General features: G+C 41.2%; 1 protein-coding gene across 1 annotated transcript in view; it reads right to left on the reverse strand.

Annotated features, from left to right (window-relative positions):
* Nucleotides 1-20,170, reverse strand: part of ARFIP1 (ARF interacting protein 1) — a 1,058,373-nt gene that overhangs the window by 148,193 nt on the left and 890,010 nt on the right. The gene's annotated exons all lie outside the window — the stretch shown is intronic.

Consider the following 20,170-nt stretch of genomic DNA (forward strand, 5'->3'; position numbering starts at 1 on the left):
TTTATATTTTTTTAGATTTTTAAAAACAATTTTATTATGGTATAATTTCTGTACAATAAACTACACATATTTCAGATGTACAATTTGATGAATTTTATAGATGTATACACCTATGAAACCACCACCACAATCAAGATAGCTTACATTTCCATCACTCCCCAGGAGGTGCAGATTTTGAACTTCCAATTTATCCCTTCCCACCCCCTTTACTCCCTTAACCATCTATTTGTTTTCTATGTCTATGAGTCTGTTTCTGTTCTGTAAGTAAGTTCATATGTGTCTTTTTTCTTTTAGATTCCACATATAAGTGATTTCATATGGTATTTTTCTTTCTCTTTCTGACTTACTTCACTTAGAATGATGATCTCCAGGTCCATCCATGTTGTTGCAAATGGCATTAATTTATTCTTTTTTATGGCTGAGTAGTATTCCATTGTATAAACATACCACAGCTTCTTTATTCAGTCATCTGTCAAAGGACATTTAGGTTATCTCCATGTCTTGGCTACTGTACATAGCCAGAGCACTTACTGTTGATGCCAAATAATTCAACGCTTCTCAACATACCGTGTTCTTATTTCAATTCAATACACTTTGCTACAATATACTGTGCTATTATTTAGTATCTTCATACAGATTCATTTTTCTCTCCTCAGTTCATTTCTGCTCCCCTAGAACAACCTAATACTTCTTTGGTATGCCACTTTAGCAACAAAGAGTTAGGCTAGATGGAATCTCGTATGAGAACCTGGGTCTCTGTCCATGGCATGGGAAGGACTTAATAAAGACTAGGGACCCAGGTTTTTGAGGTTCATTCTATTACACTCCAGCTGAGTTTTCAGCACATGTAACACATAATTGAGAGCACCAAAGGCTTTCAGGCCAGACTGGCCTGGGTTCATTCCAGATTTGTCACTTTCCAACCCAAACAAGTGACGTGTTCATGGAGCCTATTCCTTCATTTGCACAAATGGAGAAAATACTAAAACACATGGTTGCAGTGAGCACAACAGGTGTTAAGTAAAACCTAAAGTGCTCTGTGTGACTTTCTGCTCTCCTCTCTTGTCTGCTGCCCCTCTCCCGAGATGGCTCTCAAGAGATATTTGAGAATCATTTTCTTTTTAACAAAACCAGATAAAGCAGGGTTTCTCAACCTTAACATTAGGAACACTTTGCATGGGATAATTTTTGTTGGCCGGGGTGGGGGTGGAGGCTGTCCTGTGTATCAAGGGTAGCACCATCCCTGGTCCTGATCTCTCCACTCAGTGCTGGTACCTGCCATTGCTCCCTAGTCCTGCAAACCAATGATGCCTCCAGAGATGGCCACATGTCCCTGGGGGACGAAGTTGGTCTGGTTAAGGACCACTGAGATAAGGAACACGAAGACATTCTGCAGGACAGGCGGCCAGTACAAATGACACGCTATTTAGCAATTTATATAAAAGTCTTTACAACTGAAAATGACCTGCTTGCAGCTTAAGTAATTAGACAAAACTGTGGGGATCAGGTAGGAAAAATAGAACTGATAAAGAAGACTTTGCTTCTCCTTGAGGAAGGAAATTCCTTTTGACCTTTGCCCAGACGGCCCTGCTTTCTGCAGTGGGCCCAACTGGGGGCAGACTGCGGAGGCTGGTCCAGCACAGCCCGCTCCTATATTCAATAGCATCAGAGCAGATAAACTGCCTTAAAGATTGGAGGTACTTTCCACTCCCCATTTGAAGTCAACTTATTAAAAAAGTGCAAGGAGATCTTTTCTGTTTTTTTCCTACACGCCAAATGATGTTGAAGTCCTTAGCCTGCTGCAGTATCTTGGTAAATGCTGAGAAAAAAAAAAAATCTGACTTGATTAGTTACCATCAATAATTAAAATCATTCACAGAGCACCTGATCTGACTCCCAAGATGAGCATTTTGAAGGAAAAGGCAGCTTATAATATGGTTGTTCTTTCTTGGGATTTAAAGAACATTTAAAATATTTCTGAATTCCCGCTTAAAATTTTTATTAGGAAAAAAGATAATACTTTATAGTGAAGGTTTAAATATTCCTATGTAAAGCTGCATTCTTCTATTTTATAAAACAACTATCTTTTCTCTCGCTTCCCTTTCCATTTCAGAGAATTCTGGAGTATCAAATCTGGCAACCGCTTTTGAGGGTTTTACGGAATTTTTAATCTTTTTGTGTCATGGACCCCTTTGGCATTCTTGTGATGCCTACTGACCCTTTTCAGAATAACACTTTAAATGCATAAAATAAAATGTATGAGATTCCAGAAATGTAAACCATCTTGAAATGTAGTTATCAATATATATTTATTATTATTTTACAAAATTTTGAAAACATACCCATAATGTAAAATTTGCCATCTTTACCATTTTTTAATGTACTGTTTAGTGGCATTAAGTACATTCACATTGTTGTGCAACCATTAACACCAGCCATCTCCAATTAAACAATAGCTCTCCATTCTCTACCCACCCCAGCCCTGCCCCTGGCAACCACCATTCTACCTTCTATCTCTATAAACTTGACTACTCTAAGTACCTGATAAAAAGGGGAATCTTACAGTATTTTCCCTTTTGTGACTAGCTTCTTTCACTTAGCATAATCTCCTCAAGTTTCATCCATGTGTCAGAATTGCCTTCCTTTTCACAGCTGAATAATATTCCATTGTATTATATGCCCCACTTTATTTCTCCATTCATCCATGGATGAACATTTGATCTGTTTCATTTCTTAGCTATTGTGAATAATGCTGCTATGACTATTGCTGTACAAATACCTGTTTGACTCTTCCTGTCAACTCTTTTGGGTATCTACCCAGAAGGGGAATTACTGTATCATTTGGTAATTCTATATTTAATTTTGGGGACACCTATCATACTGTTTTCCATATTGGCTGCACCATTTTACATTCCCATCAACAGTGTATATGTGTTCCAATTTCTTTCCATCCTCATCAACACTTGTTATTTTGTTTTTTTTTAATAGTAGCCATCCAACATATTTTTAAAAACAGATTTGTAATACAGTAAGAGATTTATATACTTTTTTTATTAGAATGTTAGTTTAAAAAACCTCCAGCAGCAGATCTAATAACTACCATAATTTCAAAGTAACAATGAGCCTGAACAATATTTCAAGATGTCTGTAAAAATGGCTCTATAAAATGAAGAGAACTGTGATTTCTATTGGTGACAAAGCACAGCTAATACACAGCTAATATGACTGTGGTTTGTTGCCTACATTCACAATGGAAGGAAATGCCCATTTTCAGTTAGAGGTTAGTGGAAATAAAATGCAATTTTCCACATATAAGCTTATTGATCCTGAATATCATCCTTGAACACCGTGGGTGTTGTGGACCTCAGGTTAGGAACTGCTGACCTAGTTTCTTCCCTTTTTATAGATGAAAAGAGCGAGGCTTTCAGGGATTAAGTGATTTGCCAAGAGTCACATAGTTAGTGGCAGATTCAGGACTAGAACTCAGTCTCTCAATTCTTAATGCTGGGTGTTCCTTACCCTAGACACCCCCTGAAAAATGATCTACAGCTGAGCCATCTCTGTATGCAACAAGGTCTTTAGTTCATCACTTTTCTCATAGTGGGTCTCAAAAAATAGAGGTTGAGTGGTGTATATTCTTATAGGCAAGAGAGACCAAAGCTGTACACATGATCAGCCCTCTTTGCTGAGAATCTTAGTATGAGGGCATTTTTCTATCTATCAGCAATCATAAGTTAGCAACTATTTATTTCATTTATATGAATAAAGAAAAGGAGATCAAAGAATTAAAGGTGTTGTTTTGGTTCCAACATACATATATAATAAATATTTTTTTCCAGGTAAATTCATGAAAGCCTGGTCCTTTAAAAAGTTTTCTGACTAATATTTAGACATAGGTCTTAGAAAAATAGTTTCAGACTTCAAACTATTTTTAAAAACAGTTATCATTTAAGAAATGTGTTTGGAGGTTAACTCAACAGCATACGTCCCCAGATCAGTTCTTATCTGTTTAGTTTCTAAGACATTAGCTGGATACTGGGTTGTTTTTTTTTTAATATAAAAATAAGTTTTTATGTGGACATAAATTACAAAGGAATATGTTTCTATTTTTTACATATATATATTCTTTTTCATATTTTTTATTACAGGTTACTAGAAGCCATAGAATACAGTTCTCTGTGCTACACAATAGGACCTTGTTGTTCATTCTGCACACAGTAGTTTGTATCAGCCAATCTCAAACTCCCAATTTATCCCTCCCTCCCTCCCTCCTTCCCTTTTGGTAACTATAAGTTTGTTTTCTATGTCTATGAGCCTCTTTCTGTTTTGTAGATAAGTTCGTTTGTGTCATCTTTTTTTTTTTTAGATTCCACATATAAGTGATATCATATGATATTTGTCTTTCTCTGGCTTACTTCACTTAGTATGATCATCTCTAGGTCCATCCATGTTGCTGCAAATGACATTATTTCATTCTTAACTGGATATGGTTAAAAAAAGGACTTGCCCCAGCCTGAAAGCAAAAGAAGCAGAAGTAAAAACCCAAAGAAAAAATAAGACATTGAACTTAGCCTTTCCTTAACATTTATTTCCTAGGTCCTCTTCAGACTCTTGCTTACCATCTAAAGGAATTTGCTTGATCTTGCTAGCAGTTTTAAGTTTGTTCTTAAAACTTAAGACAACTTAGGATGAAAACTTAGATAACAGTTTTGGAGCAGACATCTGTTTATTGTTAGATGCATTTAGATTGGTTAGATTAGTTATTTGTATGATCTGAGCTCTGCTGCAACCAAATACTTAATGCCAGTTTTACTCGTCCATAAGGGGCTGGTTGATATAATCAGTTTTCTATTTCCTTGATAGCGAAGAGAAGCAACAGAAACTTTCAGGCCGCTATTTGCTTCAGTTTTACCTGTCTGCCAACAGGACCCTTATCTATTCATTTGCCAAATAGCTGAACTAATTTGTCTTCCTGGAAGGGAATCACTTTCATTTCTTCTTTTTTTTTAATTGAAGCATAGTCAGTTACAATGTGTAGATTTCTGGTGTACAGGATAAACAGTACAGTCTCAGTCATGCATATATACACATATCTTTGTTTTCGTATTCTTTTTCATTAAAGGTCATCACAAGATATTAAATATAGTTTCCTGTGCTATACAGGAAAAACTTGGGTTTTTTAAAATCTATTTTTATATATAGTAGTTATCACTTGTAAATCTCAAACTCCCAAATTTATCCCTTCCACACCCCCTTTCCCCTAGTAACCATAAGATTGTTTACTATGTCTGTGAGTCTGTTTCTGTTTTGTAGATGAGTTCATTTCTGATACGTCTGTGGACTTGGCGTGTCTGGCTCTTACTGAAGGCAAAGGGCCAAGGCTCTTAAGAAATTTTACCTGTGTCGAGGCCAAGGGACTCTTGTTTTTTTGTCTAAACAGATGGACTGTTCCCTACGAAGATTTTAAACTCACTTGAAGGGAGAAACATTGGAAAAATTTGGCATCACTTTTGTTTTGATTTCTTGGCTTTGGAGAATGATAGAAAAGAAAAAAAACCTTTAGATTTTCAAGCTGCAAGCTCTTTAGATGCTTCGATTGTTTCGTCTCTGACATACAAGTCATATTTGGTTCCTATATTCTGTCTGTGTGACATGACAAGTCCTATTTTTGCTTTCTAATATTTGACAGTCTCAAGGTGTTTGAGGATGAATAAACGTGCACATTTTCACGAGGCGGGGAGGCAGCCTCACGTGGAGCTGTACTTAAGACACCTGCTGTTCTCCAAACACGTTCAACAAGAGTACCGAGCCCTGGGGCGTAGATCCACCTCCGATTTCCATGGTCTGGAATGATCATTTTATTTGATCTCCCAGACAGTTGTTTTCTTTTTCTTCTCGGCACCAGAAGAGGCCTGTCTGCTAAGAATGAGTTTTAAAACGTGACCCTGATCCTGCTTTCATTCTGCCAGATCACCCACATTCTAAGCAGGTCCATGTCAATCTCCCTGTTAAATCGGCTGGCTACTCGGTTTTCCCAGATTGAAAAATGATACTCATAGCAGTTGGTGGTTTACGCCTAAACCTCAGGAGATGAAGTCCAGCGGGTCGGGAAGCCCACGGGAGAGCCTGGGGAGGGGGCTGAGTGGTGTTTCAACCCTTGGACCTTTGAGTTCCTGTTTCTGATAAGAGAGAAACGAGGCGGAAACAACAGCCACACCAATGCCTCCACCCTCCTTGCACACATTTAAAAGGGTCCACTAAGAGAAAGGGAGGGAATGATCTGAACAGCAATAAAGCTCCCCCTTTAAGCCTCCCCTTCCACCTACCCCAACCATGTCTTCCTCAGGTGTTTGCTGTTCTGGAAAAACACACTCTTCTCCCTCAGCTTTCTTTGAAATGTCTCATACTCCCCAGATCTGACCACTCAGTGTGATTGACATCGCGGACTCCTTCTCGCCCTTGGTTGAATGATCACTTTGATCACTTATTCACACACTGCCACCCAGGTAACAAATACTTACGGAGTTCCTCCCGCTGCAGCCCTGCTCCAGGCGCCGGGATACAGTGCTACAGGGTGAGGAAGGAAAACCAGGTTCCTTCTCTAACTGGCTCACATCCTAGTGGGGAGAGAAACAAACAGATCACAGAGCAGGACGAGTTCCTGTAGTGTTAAATGCTGTGATGGAATACAGTGGGATCTGTGAGGGATGCCTGTCTGGTTTTGGAAGCCCAAACTTAAACAAAAGAAAGAGAGAAAGAGAGAGAAAGAAAGAAAGGGAGAAAGGAAGGAAGGAAGGAAGAAATTGGTGGGGAGAGTAATAGCTCAGTAGCAGAGTGTGGGTTTAGCATGCACCAGGTCTTGGGTTCAATCTCCAGTACCTCCATTAAAAAAGAAAAAAAAAGGAATCTCCAAATTCAGGCTTTTATTTAGCTTTGCCACATTGGTTGCCTGGCTAGGGCACCTTGGTTCAAGGCTTTACTCCTGCGTTTCCCTGTTCTGGAAACTTCTTTCCCCAGATTTCCACATGGCAAATGCTTAGAAGGGCCTTCCCTTCCCACTACATATATATTATATATGTTGTGTGTGTGTGTGTGTGTGTGTGTGTGCGTGCGCCCATGTTTTGAACCATCTGAAAATTAGTTGCAGGCATTCTGACGCTCCACCCTGAAACACATAAGCGTGTATCCCTCAAGAACAAGAGACATGTCCTACATAACCACAGTACTGGAGAGAGGGCTCTCAGGCTCTGAACTCCTCTGGTGCCAGGCAGTGTAACCTGCTGTGAAACAGTTCCGTCGTAATCCGCAAATGACAAATGCTGGAGAGGCTGTGGAGAAAGGGGAACCCTCCTACACTGCTGGTGGGAATGCAGTTTGGTGCAGCCACTATGGAAAACAGTATGGAGATTCCTCAAAAGACTAGGAATAGACTTACCATATGACCCAGGAATCCCGCTCCTGGGCATAAATCCAGAAGGAACCCTACTTCAGGATGACACCTGCACCCCAATGTTCATAGCAGCACTATTTACAATAGCCAAGACATGGAGACAGCCTAAATGTCCATCAACAGATGACTGGATAAAGAAGATGTGGTATATTTATACAATGGAATACTACTCAGCCATAAAAAGCGACAACATAACGCTGTCTGCAGCAACGTGGATGTTCCTGGAGAATGTCATTCTAAGTGAAGTAAGCCAGAAAGAGAGAGAAAAATACCATATGAGATTGCTCATATGTAGAATCTAAAAAAAACACACACACAAAGTGTAAATACAAAACAGAAATAGACTCATAGACATAGAATACAAACTTGTGGTTGCCAAGGGGGCAGAGGGTGGGAAGGGATAGACTGGGATTTCAAAATTGTAGAATAGATAAACAAGATTATACAGTATAGCACAGGGAAATATATACAAGATCTTATGGTAGCTCACAGAGAAAAAAATGTGACAATGAATATATATGTATGTTCATGTACAACTGAAAAATTGTGCTCTACGCTGGAATTTGACACAACATTGTAAAATGATTATAAATCAATAAAAAATGTTAAACAAAACAAAACAAAACAAAACAGTTCCCTCGTGCCCATGCTGCAGGGCTGAGGCCTTTACCTCCGGGTGTTCCTGAGTTAGATAAGGACGGATTTGTCATGGAGGGATGTGACATCGCAGGGTCCCGGTGTTCCACCAAAACCTCGGTGAGCTCTGGGTTGGAGGTGCTCTGTGTAAGGGGTGAAGATAATGAGTATCTATCTCCCCGTTCAACTCCCATGGGGTATCACAGGCAGATGGGCTTCCCGGGTGCCCAGGCACACAGGGTCCTACACGTAACAGTGCCCAGTGCTTGGTTTAATGTTCTGCTGTTGTTATCTAGAAATTCTTAATAATTTTGAACCAGGGACCCCCACCTCGTCATACCTAAGCTTCATACTTATTATATAGCCATGTCTGATCACAGGGCACAGGAATTTTAACAGTTAAGAGACTTATAGCATCAGCAGCTGCTTATAAAGAACGTCAGAGACATTTAAAAATTAATAGAAATAGGAGATTGAGATTTGCGCAGACCGCTTTGAACCTGAACTCTGTGGGGATCCCGCTGCAGAGCATGCCGAGTTCATGTGCTACCATTTCCACAGCCCGCTGGCGGGCATCCTTCAGGCTGCTTCAGTGAGGGTGTGACTCCGAGGCACCCAGCACTCACCCACCTCCGGGCCACACTGGTCCATGGCTCGAATGTGGCCTCGCCCACACCAGCTTCCGCGTCCTTGGTCACACTAACAAGGACAGAAAACTTCTGTTTCATTATTCATTGACAATATGCCCTAAAATCCAGCCTTGGCGCCAGATCTCACTACCAACTTGAAGGAAATACAGAGGCCAGAGGCATCCTGAACTACATCCCAGCAATGCCATCAGCAAAACGCAGCCTGGAAAACTCTGGATGTACAGTTGATTCTTTCATTAAATATACTGCAAAACTTAAAAAAAAAAAAAAAGGAGAGAGAGGTAAAGATAAAAAGGGAACTTATAGATTAAAAAAGACTTAAATTTTACATCCATCAATCCCAAAGTAAATAAAGGCTTACTCCAAATCTGGTTTAAGAGAAAAACTGTAAAATATACCCTCATGAAACAATTTGAAATTTGAACCTGGACTATTTGCTCTTCAGGATTTATTGTTAATTGTTTTAGCTGTGCTCATTGTATTGTAGCTATTTTTTTTTTAATTCTTGATACATATAGAAATACTTCAGGATGAAATAATATGGTATTTAGGGGGCAAAATTGCCCATGGCTTCATGGGTATTAGGGCTGGTGACTGAGACATGAGGGCTCACTATATTATTTTGTCTACTATTTTATATACTCAAAATATTGTGCAATAAAAAGTAAAAAAAAAAACCAACTATTGATTAAGGTAGTATTGAATTATAACCTAAAGTTATACTAAAATTATAACATATATAACATATAAATATAACTTACATATTATAATAATATAAATGTCCATGAATCAATAGTGATGTAAATAAATGATTGGAGTAATAAATAAATACATGTGGGAGAAGAGAGAAATGCAGAACTCCAAGTCATTAATGTGGATACCCTGCCCTCAAGGAGCTGAAGGATAGCTCCCTGCTCCTTATGTGTAGCCTCGGCAGAGCGACGTTCTTCCTGAGAGCATGACGGAAAGGGCGGGAAAAAGAGCAACCGTACAGCGGAGAAACCTGTCCAATGCTACCAGGTGATCAAAGTTAAGGTCAACAGCAACAATAGGGCATATTGACAGTGCGTGCCCCTGATGTGATGTGACGAGAAATGCCCTTTGCCTCTGTGATCTTCCTCCTAAAAACATATTCATCTAGTCTGGAGAAAAGTAAACCCAAAGTAAAGTCTGAGAAACTGTCCCAGCCAAGAGGACCCTGAGGAGATGGGACTAATACACGTATTGCGATGTCCTTGGTGGGATCCTAGAATATTAGGGAAAAACTAAGAAAATGTGAACAATGTATGGACTTCAATAATAATGTATCAATATTGGTCCTTTCACTGTAAAAAATGTCCCATGCTAATAATGTAAGGTGCTAACATAGGAGAAACTAGGTACGTAGGAACCCTTTCTGGACGATAATTCGTAAATCTGAAACTGTACATTCTGCAAATCTAAAAAGGAAAGTGTGTTAAAAAAACAAAATTATTGGTTATTGGGTTTAGTAGGATAGTTGCTGGACTGAGGTTCTCTGAATTCCTCATTTCTACTTTTAAATGTTCTTTTGCCCCCAGCAATCCTGCACTCCTTACCTAAAGACTGTTTTAAGAGAAGAAATTGCAAGAGACTGAAAGCTGATAGTTCATAGACGTTTATTTCTCTTCTTCTGAGCTTGAAGCACCCCTGTTTCAGGAAAAGGAACAGGTTGCTGCTAACTTCAGACTCATTGTGAGTTTCTATCTCAGGGTTGCAGACACAGTGGCAGGTCTGCATCTCCTCTGGGTGGGGTGGTGTGGGGGAGGAGAGGGAGAAAACTGTGTGATTCACACAATGATGCTGTTTTCTAAAAACTCCATCAGTTTAGGTCTGGTCCCTCCACTCCTGTCTCAGCAAAGCCTCCTTTCATTTATACCTTTGTCCTTGTAAAGACAAATCTTCTCCAGTAGAACTCTTTTTTTTCTTTTTTCTTTTTTTAAAAATTCATCAAATTTATTATTTTTATTATGGATATTGTTATAGCAGAATATAAAAATTAAATGATAAAAGTTTCTTCTAAGAGTACAATTTAACTTCATCTTAAAAAAGTCATCTTTTTTTTTTTTTTAAAAACTATACATACTCAGGTAAAAAAAAGGCTCTTTGACTTAAACTTATGACTTCAGAATTAAACTCTAGAAATAAATGTTATGGCCATCTAAAAGTTTATGTTGACAAATTGCATACCTTTTCAAATTATAATGCAATATTTGTACACAGAATAATTATATACACACTTCACTCACATTGCTGATATAGAATAGTTACCCAAACTGTCTTGAGAAATGAGGCTTAATATAGATTCAAACTAAGGAGATCAGTCTCAATTACAACATTTCTTTCACACATAATAAGATATAATCCAAACATTTGCTGAATTTAATGTTACAGAAACCTGAATCCCGTTCAGAGACCAAGCGACACTCGGAGAACTGGAGAACTCAGGTTTTATTATGCCAGCAGGCCCAGAGGAGTTAACACTCCAAGCTCTGGACCCTGTCTGTAGGTTTACACAGGCTATTATAGAGTTTTAGGTTTTGATTAAGTTTGCACCGTATGCAAATGAGGTGTTAGAAATGGACCAATCAGAAGTGAGCTTTTAGGAACCAATGGAATTTTAGGGGTAAATTTCATTTTCCTAGAAGCAAGCTGTTTTACAGAAGTGCAAAAGCAGGAAGGAAATGGCCCTGCCTGGGAGGTCTTGCTGGCCCCTTTGTGCGTTTTGCCCCTTCAATAAAAAAAAGTCCCCTGCTTCGTGGTGTGTTCCAGAAATTTCAACATATTTTAGATGAGAAATGTTGACCCTGAAGGAGTTCACTGCTGTACTCACTTGTAAAGTTGGAGGAACTCTGGTCCAAAGGAGGGTATTGCCCTCCAACCACTGGCCTCAGTGCAGCTCAGGTGGAGATCTGACTGAGTGAGTGAGTGCAGCCAGGCAGTTTGGGAGGCCTGAGTGGAGGGGAGGGGACAGCACAGCTTTAACACGAGGGCCCACTCCTGGGAAAGGGACCATCAGGACTTGGTGCTTGGTCCCCTGGCTGATTTGTAAAAGCCCCTTGTGATGTGCTGATTCTCATGACTTCCTCCAGGAACTTAAGCACTGTTAGCATCTCCACCATTTCTTCTTGTATAGACTTCAGGGATCTCTCTCTCTTCAGTTCTTGGACGAGAAAATTGATTTCCTTCCTCGAACTCAGGTTAACCGTCATCAACTTTCTGGAAGTGTCAGTGAGGCTGGGTATGTTTACTGGCTCTTCCTCTAGCCTGGCCTTCTTTACAGTTGTCTCCATCCTGGCGCACTCCTTTTTAGCCACACAGAGCTTGTCGATGAGGTGGCATTTCTCCTAAATCTGTGCAGCCAGTGTTTTTGCCAGTTGCTTTTCATGTCTTCTGTTAAGTTCACTTCTAACAGACTGATAAGTCTGCAAGTAAATAACACACCCACCAACAAGGTGAGGACAGACCTTAACGCTGTCTCCCAGTGGAGGCTCTGGAACATGAGCTGAGAACACAGGCCATTGGGCAGCAGCAACACCAGGACCGCACTCAGCTTCCTAAGGATCTGCCCAAAGCCAAGCTCCACAGAGGATGGCAGCCCCTCCATGGCACTGACCCACCCAGGGCTCTGCCCAGTTACCGTGGATCCACCAGCCACAATAAGCCCCAGGGGACACCCCAACATTCCACCTGGAACCCAACCAGCAACTGACATCCTGGATTGGTCAGTTATCTGGTCAGTGTCAGTGGGGAGTAGGGAGGTTGTCAGAGGACAGGGTTGTAACTAAAATGTCATTTTCTCCATTATTGTCTAATGGTAATTTTTTCTTAACTCTTTCTTTTTATGTTTACATCTGTGTACAATAAAAATATACTGAAATGCATCGATGTAAAGTTTATGATTTCAGAAATCTTTCAAACACTGACTTTTCCAACACTGCCGAGGGTTAGGAACAGGAGAACTCTTGAAAGAACTCAGTAGTGATTGTAATCCAGGGAGAAAAGATTGTGAGGTTAGGGGATGAAGCTAAGTGATGCAGAGAAGACATTTTTCTTTACTTTTATTCCTCATGGGGAGGGAGAAACAATATAAGAATCATGAATTCGTAGGCTGCTCACTCACGAATGATTCCATGTGCTTGACTGCCAGCTTCTTGCTCAGGCATTAGGATGTAGCTCACTCCTTCTCTACCTGGTAAAGTTTGTCTAGAAAGATACTTTGCAGTGTGTGACTCTCATGCACTTAAATGATCTCGTTCTTCTTTCTGATGACTGCTGAGAGAATGCAGCTCGATACTCCCAGGCACTCAGCAAGAATGCCTCATGGAGTTTGGAAAACAACTTTACTGTGTTAGGATCACAGCCTGGGCGAGGTGGTCCCCTGGGTGGGGCTGTTCCCACAGGGACAAGGGTTAGCGAGCATCTACAAAGACAATGAGCTTTTTTTAAAAGAAAGGAAATGTTGGAGTCCTTGGACTAATTTTTCAACATCTTTGGAAGCCCTAGGTGTTTATTTTTCCTAAAAGTATTCTTTGGAGAAGTCTGGAGAGGAAAGAAAAGTGGTCCAAGGGCACACAGATGGTAAACCCACAGCTCCCATCAATAGCAGCTAAGAAATCATCTTGACTCAAGCATGCAACCTCTGAGGTAGGAAATTAAGCCTCGTGGGGGATGAAAGTCGCAGAGTCAGAATGACAGGTGGCTCCCAGGAGACCCACAAAGTGGTACTGAGTCCCGTCCTTTCCCAAAAGGGTCACTTTTTCAATGGCAGCAGAATAGATATTGAGCTGAGCAATCAATCAAGTCACTGGACAAGTTGTTCTGATTTTCTGCAGTTTTCCTCACTGGATCATAAAGCTATTACATGATACTGTCTGAGAAGAACTGCAAGAAAATATTAAGAAAATATATAAAAATATATAATATATATTAATATCTTGAGGTGGGGAAATCTTTTTTTTTTTAATTGAAGCACAATTGCAATGTGTCAATTTCTTGTGTACAGCACAATGTCCCAGTCATGCATTCATTCTTTTCCATTAAAGGTTATTGCAAGATATTGAGTACAGTTCCTTGTGCTATACAGAAGAAATTTTTTCTTTATCTTTATATACAGTGGTTAACATCTGCAAAACTCAAACTCCCAAATTTATCTCTTCCCACCCACTTCCCCAATATCCATGAGCTTGTTTACTATGTCTGTGAGTCTGTTTCTATTTTGTATACGAGTTCATTAGTGAGGAAATCTTCCTAAAAATGGCATTAAAGATAGAACATGAGGGAGAAGAATCAGTGAATTGGGCACAGTCAAAAGTTAAAAATGTGTATTTTTAAAAACCACTGTAAACAACATTAAAAAGTCAAATAACAACCTTGAAGGATGTTTCCAACATACATAGCAGACAGAGATTTAAAATCTTACTATACAAGGAACTCTTCTAATTAAAATAAAACAGAATACCTTAACAGAAAAAATGTTAACAAACAAAATGATTATTTATAAGCAAATAAGAAAACTAAGAAATATTTTCTTATAAATAAATAAGGAAAAATTGGCAAATAGCCAATATTTTTATGAAAAAAATGTCTAGAAAACTAGTATACAAGGAAATGCACATGAAAACCATCATGAGGAATCAGTTTCTCCAAAGAAGTTGCCAAAAAAAAAAAAAACAAACAGCCTCAGTAAGCATTCTTTAAAAAGTAATATATGCAGAATAAAATTTGGTATGTTTCTGAAATTTGGCAGTATGTATCAAAAATCTTAAATGTAAGTTTCCCTTTGGCCTAGGAATTGTTGTAAAGAAATAATTAAGCATGTGTACAAAAGTGTGCCTTCAACAATGTTCAATTCAGTATTGCTTACGGTAGTAAAAAAGCCCCTGACTTGGAGCAATACCCGTGAAGAGGAAATAGGTTCAGTAAATTCGATTTTGTATTTCAGTAAATTCTATGAGTAAGTGGTTAAGAGCATGGACACTGACACTTCCTGGGTTCAGGTTCGGGCTCTTTACTTACTAGCTGTGTGGCTTCTCTGTGCTTCAGTGTCCTCTTACGTAAAAGGAAGCTAATTTTATTGCATCTGCCTCATTAAGTCATTGTGAGAACTGAGTTACTCTTCATACAGCGCCTGCGATATTCTAAGTGTTAACTCTGTCATTATTCTTATTCTTTCTGTGGCTACAACACAGCTATTAAATATGTTGTAGAAGAACATCTCAAAATGTGAGGAAATGGACAGGATATATGAAATGGGAGGAAAAAAGCAGATTATAAAAGAAATAATAGAGGGGAGGGTGTAGCTCAGTGGTAGAGTGTATGCTTAGCATGCACGGAGTCCAGGGTTAAATCCCCAGTAAATCCCCAGTACCTCCATTAAAAAAAAAGGTAAATAAATAATAAATAAACCTAATTACTTTCCCCCCAAACATAAAATAAAATAAAATAAAGCAAACAAAAGAGATAACAACTTTGTAAATATATATATAGGTAAAGAAAAAAATGCTGGCAACAGACCAAATGTTAACAGTGTTTATTTCTGGGTGACTTTTATTTCTTTTTAATCCTTTTTCATGTTTTATAAATTTCCACCATAACAATATTTTTGCTTTTAATCAGAAATGTAAAAAATATGAATCTATTTTTAAATGAGCGTCACCTAGATATAGACCTGTCGATTCCCTTGTCTGACGGTGGCCAGGTGAGGTGGAACGTGCTTCCTGCTTGTTTGTTAGTCTTTCATTTCACTCTTCCTTTTAGTTGATATCCCTGCATCTTCCTTTCCCTGGGTCTGGAGGAACAGATGAAGCGGGAGGGATTCTGAGTCTCATGAGTCCTATTAGGGAAGGAAGCAGAGACAGGACGGAAGCAGGCATCTCCAGGTGGGACCGGGATGTGTGCTGGTCTCCAACTGCTAAGCCGTGAAAAGTTGAGAGGCCAGTAATGAGGCTTCTGCTGGAGCAGGACTTAGATTTGAGTTTCAAATATTAAAAATACTCATATTCCTCTTGCCATGATGACAAGCAAGAGTTATCCAGCAGGTAGCGTTCACCCCTCAGCTCCAGATTTGACAATCTGGGCGAGATCTTTAAATGCCTGGCACCCAGTGCTTGCCGTCCTGCCCACGATTGCCAAACGATGATTTGGTTTCACCTCCTGGGAGAGGACTGGAGGCTGAGGGAGGCCTGAGGTCCTAATTGGTTAAGGGAAGCCCCAGCACTGAGTCTCGAATAAAACAGGTTTTCCCCTTTCTCTTTGGCTGAAAGCAAGAGAGATTCGGGTGTGTCTAGGTCTCTGAGTCACTGATGGGTCAGTTTCAGTCTTTCCTGAGGCTTTCTCAGTGTTTTTGTCTCTTGTTTCTGGAGCCTGGCAGATTTTGGGTGTTTCACTGATGTTGTTGACTGGCAAACAGGGAAATGAATGATTGAGAGGATGAATAAAAGAACGGATAGGTGGATGGCTGACTAGCTGGAGACTGGGGAGCTCAAGGCTGACCTGCTGGACCTCCCTAATCTTTCCCTCCTTTAAACTTCCTGGAGGGCAACCCCCACCCCCTACCTCCACCTTTGATCACAGTTTCTCCTGTTCTCAACCTGAGGCTGAGGCAACAGCAGGCTGACTAAACTGGAGAAAGCAGAACCTGGTTACTTGGTGTAAATAAGACAGATTATTTGATAGCCCTGGGTTAGAAAGGCGTTTTCTGAGTGAAGTCTCTTGGGAGAAGAGACTAACAAAATTAACTAGCAAAAACTAACAAAATTTCCAAACTGGATCCCAAATCCTGGGTGTCAAGGTTCACAGAGCTGGGGTTCATAGAAATCTAGGCAGATGAATGGTCAACACTTAACAGAGCTGTCACTGGGTATCAGGGGATCCTGGTACCTGGGACTAGGAAAACCCGTTTCTTGAGATCTTTGGGTCTGATCAAGAGTTTATTTACAGGTGAGAACATGCAGAAGTCATGCCATGAGGAAACTGGGCTTCAGGCCAATGATTCACCGTCAGAGAAATGGAGCAAGAGAGAGAAACCACTGATCGGGGCAGCACGGCTCCAGAAGGAGCCCAGTCAGAGTGCTGCTGCCTGGGGTCCCACCTCCCCCCGAGGCTGCAGCCACATGTGAGGGCCTCATGTCTGCCGAGTGGAGGGCAGGGCCGGAGACGTGGACAGCCCAGGAGGCCTGTACGCTCTTGGAATCGGTGCATTCATTATCTCCTTCATCTTTAAACATTCCCACTCTACGGGTACCTTCTACCTGTGAATAGCCACCCATCCCAGGATCTCTTCTCTTAAAAAGAATCCTGAATTGCTCTCGTCTTGAATGACCTGCACTCATCTTGCCTTTTATTACCAGCATTTTCCAAAAGAACATCTACACTCAGTATTCCTCCACATTATTTCATTCCTTAGAATATGACTTTCTCTGATGCTTCTTAAACTGAAATTGCTACCAAAGGTCACCATGACCTCTAAGTCCCCAATTCAGTCATCTCCCCTGAGTTCTTATCCTTCTTGACTCTTTGGTAGCATTTGACACCGATGAGCACGGCTGTCAGTTGAAATTGTTTCCTTTTTGACTTCAGGGGCATCTCAGTGTCTTGATTTCCTACCCCTGGGACTTTGTCCTTCCATTCATTTCCTTCTTTTTTTTTTTCCTTAGTTTTTTTTTTTTTATCATTAAGTATAGTCAGTTACGATGTGTCCATTTCTGGTGTACGGCACAGTGTCAGTCATTTCCTTCTTTAACTAGTTCCTCCCCTCTGCTGACAGAATGCAGACATGACTTTGTGGGACGGTATCGCGCAGTGGGCATGGGTCTGTGCTTTGCTGTGCTTGGTCCGGGGCCTGGCACCTTGTGAGCACTGGAAAAATGTAGGCCTATGAGAAAGAGCCTGCCCCCACGGCCAGCTGTTTTCCTGCAGCTCCGCACACACGTCTGCACAGCCTGCCCAGGGCACTGGGATCTGCTGCTGCAGGAGGGCTTGTTTCCTTTACAAACGTGAGAACTCCACGAGGGAAGGCCTCGCTTTCTCACTTCCAGCCCCGTGAGCAGCACCATGTGGGATCCTGGAGATGCTCTCATCTTTGTTTGCCCTCAGTGTGAGCAACCTAAGTGTGTGTCTCCAGGAGGCCCATGCTTCCAAAGCTACAAAGATTTGTGTTTCTAACTGCCTGCCGGACATTTTCACATACATGTCTCAACTTAACAAAAACCAAACTCACGGCTTGGAACTCATTCTCCCAGAAAGACTCAAAGTTGCAGCCTGATCACTGCCCGCTCTCCATCACCTCTGACATACAGCCACCCAATCCTGGGGCCTCTTCCTTCCCCTCCCCCCTCTCACTCACACCCCTGTTCCATTCCCAGACCCAACCCTGGCCGAGACCCTCCCGCCCCGATGGGCACAGCGACCTCCTAACCGTTCTCCTTATCTCACGTCTCATCCCCTCTCTGATCCAGGCACATCAGGGCCAATCAACCTTAAAGAATCGTTTTGGTCCTGTCACTCCTGTATCCTCAGTTAGACACCAAATAGAGTTCAGGTAGTAGGATAGTCGAGTTAGGCCTCTGGCTTTGCTTCACATCTTGCTGTTCCATCCCTCTGGACACAAAAACTGGGTGGCTTCCTTTCTCAGGTGGGTGACAGTGGGCATTCTGGCCTTTGTACCTTTGTCTTGGCGTATCCTCTCCCTGACTGTCCCCTGACCAGCTCCTAGCTGTCACTCGGGTAAGTGCCTCCAGCTTCAGGCTGCCTTCCCTGTGGACCACGGCTCGAAAACTCCTTTCTCTTTTCTGATCTCCTAAAATGTTCCGTTTGTACCTCTCAACATGCGTAAGTATAGATGTACAAGTTTGTCTTGTCCTCCCTTGAGAGAAAGGCTGTATCCACACGTCTGGAACATCATAGGAGGTGAACATTCTTTTGCATCACTGAGTGACTCACTTTATGGAAACTTTCACCCAGAGATCTGTGATTTCCACAGTTACCATTACCAACTCATTTCTACCCAAGATAGTTCTGCCATGGTTGGCCCCTACAGAAAAGAGATTCCATCAGAGTCAGGCTCTAGGCCAAGTGTATACAGCCTCAAGAGTGAACCCGATTACAGCAGCTGTTTCTCAAACATGAGAGTTATTGAGGGCCAGTGAAAGGGAGGGGAGGGACATTTAATGGGAACAGTGCAGAAACTGAGGCCTATTTGGAAAGTTTTCCAGGAGATCCAGGTTTTAAACTTACAACACATATCAGATTCATCACTCACCATTGGGCTTTAAGCTGGATCAGCCCTGGGAACACAATTAGGAGTCTCTCCTCCCTTTCCTAGGAGTACCCTTGTTTCCTTTCCCCTTTACAATCTCTCAGCCGATCCCATAACCCATTTCTGCAGTCTTAGTTCCAGAACTTAATATTTCCCAGGGACTAATGTATAAGACAGAAGACAAGAAGGGGGGAGGGTACAGCTCAAGTGGTAAAGCGCATGCTTATCATGCATGAGGTCCTGAGTTCAATCTCCGGTACCTCCTCTGAGAATAAATAAATAAACCTAATTACCTCCCCCCACCAAAAAAAAAAAAAAAAAAAAAGGAAAAAGAAAAAAGAAAAAAAAAAAAAAAGACAGAGGACAAGAGAAGCAGTAGATGTTGCACCAACAAGAGATACTCTTCTTGAACCCCTAAACTCTGACACCATGTAGCCCTACTGCCAGGCCTTGCTTCTAAGGAGCACTGGAGGTGTTCAGTAGAACCCTGGCCAGTTTAGAATAGCTTCAGGGATCTCCAGGAGAGAGGAAGACTTGAATTAGCCTGTATTTAGTGGAGTTTTATACGTAGTGATTAAACACTTGTTAAAAAGCAATTATTAAATGATTAAATGCCTGTAACTGACCCCTTCCAGGAGGTGATCTGAAGACTAGCAGCATCAGATCATCTAGGATCTTGCTAGAAATCCAGAATTTGGGGTCTTGATCCCAGTGAATCAGAATCGGCAATTCAGCATGCTCCTGTGATAACATGTGTCCGCATCAATGTTTAAGAAGCACTGCCATTGACATTCTCTACTGGGCTTTTAAAAAAGTGTTCCAAGATCCAGTACTATAAAAACTGTCAGCAACCAACCTCTCTGCAGAGACTTGCCTTCTTCTCAAAGGCAAACTGGGGAGAAGTTGTCACTATTAAATGGCCCTGTTCCTCCCAGTCCTCATAGGATTGCCTGGCTCAAATCAGGGGGGCAGTTGTATGTGGAGAGACCACTGAAAGGGAGGTGGGAGGGGAAGGAGATGCCAGTTCTCCCCACAGCTATTCACATTCTCTGTGGACTGACTCCTGCTGCTCCCACTGGGACAGGTCAACAGAGGTCAGAGCAAGAAGCCACGGTGAGGAGCACTGGGTGTTTCCTAAGGAACCGCCAGTCTGAATCA

Source organism: Camelus bactrianus, chromosome 2 (genome assembly GCF_048773025.1).
Source record: "Camelus bactrianus isolate YW-2024 breed Bactrian camel chromosome 2, ASM4877302v1, whole genome shotgun sequence".
NCBI classification, from domain to species: Eukaryota; Metazoa; Chordata; class Mammalia; order Artiodactyla; family Camelidae; genus Camelus; species Camelus bactrianus.